Here is an 11,059-nt window from a genome sequence, read left to right on the forward strand (position 1 = left end):
CTTTTCGACTACGACACCACCTAGCGTGAAAAAAGTACTACACCTCAGGTCCAAAAAATCCGCTTTCTAAAGCAAATATGCTGTCATGGTGTAATGTATTATCGATTGCATGAAAAAAATCTGTAGTATTTCCTTAAGTGTTATAGTTTCAAAAATGTGTCCAAAGCTAAAAATATCATTGTCTATTAATGGAAAATAGTGAGAATAATTTGCATGAATGATAGCGATCGATGACCTAAATTCTCGCCAATCATTTGCATATAGGATGAACTTCTAGTTTAGATAACACTAAATAAAGGAATTGACAGGATTTAAGTATGTATAAGTAGGTTGGTATGTAGTACTAAAATTTTGTCCTCGTGTACCCGAATTTGAAGTATCCCGATTCCGAACCTAGATACTCGACCTGTATTCCTACAGTATGTGAACGTATTCCTATGTGAACGTATCAACTATCGTGAGTTAGCTTAGTGGTACAATTTACCGATGTTGTTTGGGGCGATCTGCAGATGGAGCAAATTTCAATGTAATCATTAATGAAATGTGAGAGAGATTTATTCTCCAATACTGCAAATGGCATTGGTTATATCAATTTAATATCAATCGGTAACATCATACAATCGTAATGTAACAAGCTGACAGAGCCCAGAATGTCCGTGACAGATGTTGTTTATACCGCACATGCGCAACAGGAAGTACAAAAGAGTGACGTAGTCTTCATTCGGATAGCCTCTGGTGTTGTCATAATACAGCATACCGATAGTGAAAGTAAACATGTGCGCCATTCATGATCACTTCTCCGATCATGGGAAATAAGAATTTGCAACAATGTTGCTTGTGAACATGTCGTTAGCAGATGAAGTGTCATCCTTTGTGAGTAAAATAGAACAAAAGAGTGCTATTTTGTACTTCTTGTTACTGAATTTTACGTTTACACAGACATCTAACACTCAGTAATCAGTATGTTTCGTCAGTATTTTGACGGATGCCCGGCCGGGTAAGCCTACACATGGTTCCTACGTGTATTTTGACGGGTACCCGGTACTTCCCCAACACGACCCGTGTGGCAATAATCAAGGCCTACAACATTCCATTCGTATTTGGACACAGAAACAGCAAAAATCGTAAGTGTTCGTTTCGTTTTGCTTATACCTGTCTACAGTGGGAGTACGGTTAAAAACGGCCCCACTGCAATACGCGCCCCAAGTATAAACGCCGCCCCAGTCGAAATCGTGCGCTCACTTTTATGTAGGCAGATATAGAAGACAAAGCTTATGACGTGAACACAATTGAGATTAAATTAAAAGTAAATTTAAATGAATGAACATGTTTTTTATATTGTTGTTCCTATCTTATTAAAGATGGTTGGTTAGTTAATATATTGTAATAACCTACATATACAAGTAAAATGATGTTTCAAATGATATGATTTTTTTTATACGTTCACGATCACAAAATAACTAGCAGCGTTTGATAGATCTAATAATCAAGTAAGAAATCAATTTGAAATGTATTCTTCACAATACTTTTAGTATTGATTTCTCATCGATTCATGTATGGTTTGAGACGAAGATACATTGTTGAAAAAGGGAAAGTGCTAGCATTTCAAACTGGGAAATTACTTGTACTTGTTTAGTAGGAGTTTTTGATATTTTGACAAACGGAAAAATATTGAGAATAGCAGTTAAAGTAACTAAATATATTATTCAAATCTTTAATTATTGCAAATATTTTTTCAATTATGTTCAGTGTGTTGATTATATACATTTGTCTTCTAAATGTTCACTGTAAAATATGTGAGGTAAGTTTTTGCTTGTAACATTATCTTACAAAACAAAATTACATGTAGCTCACATATCAGTATCTAAGAAATATACAAGAAATAGATTATCTTTCTCATTAATTAAATAGAAAACGTCCAAATGATAGTATGTGAAACATTTTGTTTAAACTATTAGAAATCAATATGTCATGATGTGTCAAAAATTTAGTGAATTTGAAGCAAATGTTTTTGAGGGCCATAGTTTGAAAGATTTAAATAAGTTTTTTTTAAACAATTGATTATTATGATAACATGTATAACTAAAATCGATTTTAAGAGAAAGTAATATACATTGAGTTTTACATGAGGAGTTACCAATGAATGTTAGGCAAAATTGAATTGTATCCTTTTATATAAGACATGTATTGATTTACTAATTATTCATGATTTGATTTGTTTTCTTTAACAGTTTACCGTAATCAATGTGGGATATCATGCATACAATTTACAAATTTATACACTATAAATTAGCATATAATTAGGGGAAGTGACATACAGCTGGCTAATTCATTTGTGGTGACAACTGTCAATCATAACTTTTTTATGGGTTCAGATTCTATATTTGCTTTGGGTTTACAGTGACGATATACGCCACACTGACACACACAACTTTGATAAAAACATAACATGCCTTGATAAAATTCGAAATGGTATTGCAGTAGAGAAGAGAGCACAAAACTTGGTCTTAATCTTAATTACAGTATAATGTACTTTTCTTAGGGCTAATGAAATATAGTTTACAAAGATTATTTTATTCTTTTTATATTTTGATGCATATAAGTAATTGAGCATTAAGTAATTGAACCAACTTAAACATGTTGGAATATCGGACAAAAAAATGGTTTTCTAATATGAAATCTTCATACACTTTGCACTTTTAAGGAAATAAAATTTCACCCTCACTATCGTTATTGCAAAATGCAATATTCTCCTTTCTCTCCCTCCTTTCTATATATATTTACAGCCCTTACATTATGCAGATAACCGAGATGTATGCAATAATAAGATGTTTGTATGAAGTTAATTCGAAAGTATATTCCAGCAAAAGCCATCTGTATTAATGTTTTTTTTTTTTTTACCGAGGCTATGGAAAAATGTGATAAATTAAAGCTTTCGAATGAAATATGATTGTGTCCTATGACCCACAGTCCGTTCTTAGTCTCCGTGCCAATAAAAACTATATATTTCATTGACTATATTAAAAGACTAAATGTACATCGCGCTAGAACCGGACCAATTTCACGGCTATTTGCGTCCAATTTGATCATTCGTTGATCTAATAATAAAAATATCAGAAACAAAAGTATCCATAATTTACATTTATTCTGCCAAAGAAATGTTTTACAGAGGTGTAATAATTTACAATGTAGTGTTGTAAGAAAAATAGTTTCCAATTTGAAAAAAAATACGTTGTACAAAAGAAAGAACAAAACACAGCATAGTGAAAACCTATCAAAGAATAATAAACAATTTCACTGTAAACAAGCCTGTCATAGAATATCAAGGCATAAATTCTACATGTATAATGAAATGATTAGTTACAAATTAGTGCCGTCAAAGGATGTTATATTCTCATATGTACTGTCCCTTGTGCCGTGTTTCGTATTTTTATCTTTCATTATAATGTACATAGACAATTATAAATTTACTTATAAATAAACGATAACCAAAATCAACAGCTGAATATAAGCTGTTAATCGTTCCTTTTGTAAAACATTTTTTACGTGTATTTTGGTACCCGTTTTGACTGGGGCCGTTATTGCAGTACGGGCCCGTTTCTGACATGTAAATCAGTAATGGGCATTTCGTTTTAAAACTGGATCGTCTACGGATTAAATAAATTACACATGAAGTGAACTTACGTGTCTCTGTGTATTTCTGCTAACGTATGTGATATTGATGTTTTATTTTATTACAAGAACAAGAACATTACTTTATATATTTTGGAGCAGTTTCCTTTTCAGAATTCGAAGTTGACAAAAAAATTAAACTGCTAGCATTATTTTCTAATTTTATGACATACAATTTAATGCATTTAATTCAGTAGGTGTAACAGATTTAATTTGCCAAATTGTCCATATTGATACCGTGTAATGGAGTGTCACATCACAAAACATAACAGTATGTAGGATTTTGTATAGTGTGTAACATACATGACAATGAATTAGCATATTGATGTAATCAATTAATATATAGCTACTGTTGTAGAGGAAAAGATATCACCTTCTGACTGACTCTGCTACAACAGTAGCTAATCAATATAGAGATACAATTGTAGCGGGATTGGACTGGGTCGATCGGTGACCAGGTAGTCTCAGCTCGGTAGAGCACCATCGGTCAGTGTTCTTGATGGGTCCCGGATTTGAATCCCGGTCTGGCCGCTACATTTTCTCCTCTCCTGTTACAAAATTAGCGCGCCCACTAAATTAACCCATGTTGGTGGTATTTGAATAGATTCTCGTATGTCTTCGAGGGTGAAGACTTTGAGACATTGGAGGGAGGAGTGTAGCAGGATTGGGACTGGGTCAATCATCGGAGACCAGGTAGCTGCAGTCGGGTAGAGCACTCAGCTAGTGTTCATGAGGGTCCCGGGTTTGAATCCCGGTCTGGCCGCTACATTTTCTCCTCTCCTGTTAACACATCATGTATACACAATACATTTGTACATAATATACATGTGGTGTATATGAAGTTTAAGAGACAAGTGTAATCACTAATAAGGCTAGATTTTATTAAGACAATTTTATCTTGATTTAAAAACTGGAAATATGAGCTAAAGAATATTGAGTTAAAAATTTTAAAATAATAAAAAGATTAAAATGATGATTAATATTTTTATCTCAAATTAATTGTTAAACAAGACATCCACAACTGACTTCGAAACTTAACCAAATCTCTTAACAGGTTATGTTTAGAGGACTTCTAAACTTTTTTTATTGAAATTAATTGATTTATTTTGTTAATTCGCTCAAACAACAGGATCCCAATATTTGCTAGTCAATCACAAGCAGAACTACGAAAAATGGTTGAAGAATTGGGATTATCAAGAACGCAGTTGAAAATAATTACCTGGCATATATTAACTAGCTGCTAATGGCAGATATTTGCATGCTATAGAAACAACTTGTCGTCAGAATCTAGGGTTACAATTTCTGTCTACATTGGACCTGTAGTTGTTGCAAAACATCTTAATTGATGAAAATGACATAATTAGCGGACCTGAAGGTTTCATACGTAATTTAGCAATTGAAACATGATTTAAGGTATGTAAAAACCTATCAAATAAGTTTACGTTAAGTATGGACATAGTCTCACTACAGAGATAAATAAGAAAATAATGTTTTGTTATGTTCTGCTATGTTATTTTATACATGTATTTTTTGACCACAAACATTTAAAACACCAGTTCCATTCTACTGTTGATAGGGAGAAAGATTTGTTACGTTGCGACTATGTCCCCTTGAGATAATTCTCGATTTGGACAATATGATCAGGGAACAATTGCTCCAAATACAACAGTTTATAGGTCATTGAGGCGGAAAACAAAATAACTTAACATCAGCATGTTATCATCAGAATGTTTTATTAGTCAAATACTTAAGTTCAGTGTTACTGTAGGATTCTGGCAATCTACGTAAATAATGCTTGCAGATGAATTTGTTAACTGATCATTTAACCAGAAACTGCTTCAAAATTAGAAGTAATATTAAACTTTTTTTTTTTCTTGTTGTAAAACAAAACATTGATTATATGTATGTTAGCAGAAATACACAGACATGTTACCTAGTTCACTTCATGCGTCATTGTGTTTGTCAAATACAAAATCAGAAACATAAGTGGTATGTAGTTCATTTATACCGACCCAAAGACCAATTTATTTAATGTAGAAACAAAACGAAATGAACGCTTACAAATTTTACTGTTTCTGTCTCCAAATACGGAAGGGATGTTGAAGATTACTAGCGTAATGCACGTGGTTGCGTTGTTCAGGTGTTCTTCAGATAAAGTTACGTGAATGTGATCGACCGCATCGGGGGGATGCTAAAGAAATTGTCTCTGTCGCTTTCAAGCTGTTGAGTGAAAAGAATGGAAATTATCTCTCATAGATGATTTCGACCAGCAAGTACAGTATCAGATTTACATCTAGGTTCTAACGCAGGGAACTCCCTGAACAGTATCAGATTTTGCGTTATGACATCTTTGTTTACATCGGACCGCTTATACCATTGCTGAGTGTCACGTGACAAGTCGCTTATTTAGATGAAAAACGCTTACACTCGAAGGCAGAACACGATAAATAGTTACATTTTTCTTAAAAAACGATAAACAAAACTCGATATTTCAATGCATTAGTGGTTTGTAATACATGTCATATAACCTCTGTATACATTTGACAAATCAGCGGGTGGGGAACCAATAAAAAAAGATCTTACGTCATCGTGTTTAGAAACCGGGGTCCGTCTCAAAAACCATAATATCTTACCGATGATCAATCAAAATGTCTAAGTATGTTTTTTGATGCGTCATTTATCCAACAAATGCGCGTATGGCGCAGGGCGCGTGGCCTTCCCTATCACTGCACTTTGATTGGCTTTCCCAAATGATTTACGTGTGTTGTTTGTTTGATTAATTAACGTCCTATTAACAGCTATGGCCTCCTATGTATGCAGTGTGTTGCGTGAATGTCGTGTGCGAGGTGCGTGTTTTGGGAGACTGCAGTAAATTCATGTTGTGTCTTCTTGTATAGTGGAACTGTTGCCCTTTTTATAGTGCTATATCACTGAAGCATGCAACTGAAGACACCAAACAACACTCCCCACCCGGTCACATTATACTGACAACGGGCAAACCAGTCGTCCCACTCCCCTTATGCTGAACGCTAAGCAGGAGCGGAAACTACAACTTTTATAGACTTTGGTCTGTCTCGGCCAGGGGACAGAACCCAGAGCCTTCCTTACAGGGGCAAACGCTCATCTCAAGGCCAAAAGTGAGGGGCGGTGCCAATGGAGGCATTGGGAAAGATAAAGTAAGTTAGGAAGAATAGAAAAGATAAGATCCTAAATTTAGTCACCTTTTACGATCATGCAATAAGGGCAGCAGGTACAATTCTAACGCCCTACCTGCAGGGCCAACAAAAAATTGGTTACTTGTTGTTGAAGATTTCATGTGTGTAAGGGGTACCAGTGGGGAAATCATTGCAAACAAATTATCATTAGATAAAAACCCAGAGAAGTCTGAATGTTTTTTCTGGTTGTTGGACATTATTCTCAGAAATCACATAAGGCGTCGCTACACGTACTGAATAGAAACATTGCCGGGAGCACGTGGAGCATCTAGATATAGCCTAACTGGTACTGTACGCTAGATGGCCATGACCTACTTGTAAAAACTGTCGGTACATGGGAGATGCTGAAACAAAGTTAGGCTTTACTTAGGGGATATTTGTGGATCTGTATGCGCTAAAGTAAAGTACAGTTTTAACGAAAAGTTATGCTTGTATACTATGTATTTCACCAACTTGTCCAAGTACATGTAAATGTATATCAGTATAGTGTATATTTGACGGAAAACTTGTAAGCATAAGGAAAAGGCCCTCTTCACATTATGAACAACTTTATTGAAATAAATAAAAGGTTAAGTTTCATATCGCAGGTTGTATTATGTTCCTGGCGTCGTCATAATTACAATGGGTTAGTTGACCATTTCTGCGCCACAAGGCAAAACTTCAATTTATTATATTATAATTGTTATAAAAAGATTTTTAATTTTTTGTTTCGGAAAGGTAGCCTAGTGGCCCTTTCATGAATATCATGAAGTTGATAATCTTTTACATTGAATGTGAAAGCATTTGAATTATCATTATTCAAAAGCGAGAATAAGAACTATGGCAGCTACCCTAGGTAACTGCTGTATGGTAGCCTTCTTAGCTTTTTGGGTAGTTAACACTTGTTTTTTATGTCTACTCATCTGAATACCTGCAAATTAAATTTCTTCACTTGCCTTAAGCTCTCAGTACTTTCAGTACTTTGATTCTCTTATTTTACTGAAATTTACAAGCAGCTTCACAAATTACTTATCAACAGTAAGACTGACAGTTAGCCAGGGTATATACCAACAATTAATGAAATTAGTTCTGTTTAATAGCAGCACAGTAATGCGTTTTAGGCTTGCAAAATATCACTGGTTAAAGCCATTACATGAACCTTAAACAATGGAACATCCTACCGGTGGCTACAGTACAAAGCACTACACTAGAGGTCTTCAAGTCACATATCCTAAAAACAGAACTTGAAGACCTAACCCCCACTCCCTAAAATTACTATCATTTTTTTTATCTTATAACTGTCGACTAAGAAAATAAATAAAAAAAATAACACGCACCTTCACGATCACTGTAAATAACTTCACTCTTTTTTCCCCCACAAACACGCCCTTGCCAATCCGCACAATAATGTTGTATGAGGTTATATTGGTTGAAATGATTTTTTGCTGGTTGTTTTCTATAAGTTTGTTGGTTTTTGCTGAATACAGCAAATTAATTATATAAATTATTGACAATTAGTAAAGCTTATTAAGATATAGCTTTCTTGACTATTTCCTTACTTTCTTTTAAGTATTAAACATTTCTATGATTTGTCTTAAAAATCAAAATGTACCATGCAATGAAAGCATATTGTGTAATAGCATATTTTCAATACGGTAGCAGGAATACCTTAATGTTAGACCTTATTTTTTTTGACATCTTTGATACAATTATGAATGTTGAAAACACTGAAGAAAACAGCAAAACTCATATTTTAACATAAAAACCTTGGTTATAAAGTGTTATTTCACAAAAAAAATATAAAAGTCTAATAAGAAATTCTTTGAAAATATTCGCTCGCTCCAATTTTTTCCGATTTCAAAATAATTTTAAAATTCAAAAAATTTCGCTCGCTTGCTCCTATTTTAAAATTCCAAAATCCGAAGAACAAGAAATCAAATTGGAATGGCCTTACATGCACAGTTCGAATTCTGTAAACGTGTTCAACACGTAGCTATTTATACTCGTACCTTATGCACATTCTTGTATGTGAAGTAATGAAAGCGATTTTTCGCGGAAAATAATAGCAGAAACATATATGCATATATGATGTGAGTTTCTGATAATAATAAAAATAAAATAAAAAAATCACATGAAGTTTTGTGGTTTTGATAATTAATACATTTATTATTTCTGTAAAATGACTGAATTAAAAATAGTCTGTCATGTTCATACAAAGTATTTAATTAAGAACGTTTTTACCGATCAGAGCATCATGAACTGTGCTACATATTTTTATTTTTAGGAAATTTTAGGAAAAAAATAAACATTAAATCTGGATCGTCAAAGCGTTTTGCCGGCATTTGGTTCTGTTTTTAGTGGTTAGCGGATATGGATCCTGCTAACAATAGCAACAATTTCTAATACAAACAATTGTAAACGCAACAAACGATTAACGGTTGCTAACGCAACTGGTAACAATTTACTATAAAGCTTTGCTAACTCTAATGATTGTTAACGAAAATAACGCAAACACAAACGAAACACAACTTCGGGAATGTTAAAAAGTTCAGGTACTGTATTGCATTGGTAGCATCTTACTGTATACCTACTATATATATGGTGGGGATTCAAAATATTACAAATGGTGGGGCTGGTGATTTCCCTTATTAACAACTTCTCTGTATTTGAACATTGAATTATGATCGCTTTAGTACATCACATGATAATTACTAGGAATGCGATTGGATAACAGCCATTGTCTATTTTGCGACAGTACTCTGTCCTTCTTGACTACAGGAGACTATACCTGACTACGGGAACTATACCAAAGTATAGTCCCCAGGGAATGAACACGCGACCAAATATATGACGTCATAATGAATGTCATGTGACATACTAAATCTATTATGGCCCTTTCCCTCGGGAACAGTTCTCCTATAGTGTTGTCTGGCGAGGTATATATCCCCTCGTCTTCGACTCGGGGACTATACCTCGCCAGACAACACTATAGGAGAACAGTTCCCTTTGGAAAGGGCCAATAATAGTCAAATGTTATTGATTATATGTTGGGGATTCACTATTGCTATGTATAATTGTAAGAGCATATTGTGATGGTTACTAAAAAAGAACCAGGTGAGCGATACAGGTCCTATGAGATGCGAAAGTAATTATTAATCTTTTAAATTATCAATTGCTTTTTATTTTATTTAAGGAAAAGGTATCTTTGTCACAAGACCATTTCGAAAAGGAGATTTTTTGCTGGAATATCATGGAGAATTTATATCGTACAAGGAAGGGAAGATTAGGGAAGACAAATACCCAATGAAGTATGGCAGTTTCATATACTTCTTCAATTGGAATGGCAAGCGATTCTGGTAAGCATGCAGGTTTTCATGGATGTAACTTTTGATATATAAATATTATTAAGGCCACACCAAATAAATACATTTAGTAAAAATAAGTTGTTCATCTGGAAACAAATTGGGAGCAAGTGAGCAAATTTTTTTCAAATTTTAATAAAATATCCATTTTCAGATTTTTCAGAGGTGAAGGGATCCAATTGCATATCACAAGAGAAAATTTAACCGGGATCCCGCCAGGAAACCAAATCCCAGTGGGATTCCGGCTGGATTTGACAATATAGCCGGTGTAGCATGGTATTTTGAATCATGGTACATTGACCCGGGGTCAATATACCATTATGGTAAACCAAGATATCCCGCATGACCGGGATCCCGGCTGGGATTTCACATGACCGGAATCCCAGCCGGGATTTCACATGAACAGAATCCCGGCTGGTCACAGAAGAGTTACTCCCCTTTTTTGGAACTCTTTTGTGTTTGGGCAGTTCAAAATTAAGATGGAGCTACAGGTTGGGTAGTCAAAGTTTTGTGCATTTATTTGTAGATTTTAGGATATCAGCATTCTAGGTAAGTTTTATAATGTTACCAAAGTCATTTTATAAGCCTAAAAGAAAAGAAATTCATAGATTGCATTCACAATAATGTTTTTTATCCCCCGCCTTCCAGACGAAGTGATTAGTGCTTGGGTATATAGCAAAGTGGGTTCCGTCCGGTCCTTCCGTCCGTTTCCGCATCCGTCCGAGTCCGGACTGTCCGTCCGACCCGTACGAATGGTTTCCTGGCGCATATAACTCTAAAAACCAGAATAGATATTTCCCCACGAAACTTCAATTCTCACATTGGTCTTAA

At 34.5% G+C, this 11,059-nt stretch overlaps 1 long non-coding RNA gene across 1 annotated transcript; it reads left to right on the forward strand.

The window, feature by feature from the left end:
* Positions 1-756: 756 nt before the first annotated feature.
* LOC138335159 (uncharacterized) lies at positions 757-10,773 on the forward strand. The gene is made up of 3 exons (XR_011210246.1): positions 757-873; positions 10,060-10,222; positions 10,383-10,773. It is a non-coding gene; the product is annotated as an uncharacterized lncRNA (long non-coding RNA).
* The last annotated feature ends 286 nt before the right edge of the window (positions 10,774-11,059 follow it).

The sequence above is a fragment of the Argopecten irradians genome, chromosome 11 (assembly GCF_041381155.1).
Source record: "Argopecten irradians isolate NY chromosome 11, Ai_NY, whole genome shotgun sequence".
NCBI lineage: Eukaryota > Metazoa > Mollusca > Bivalvia > Pectinida > Pectinidae > Argopecten > Argopecten irradians.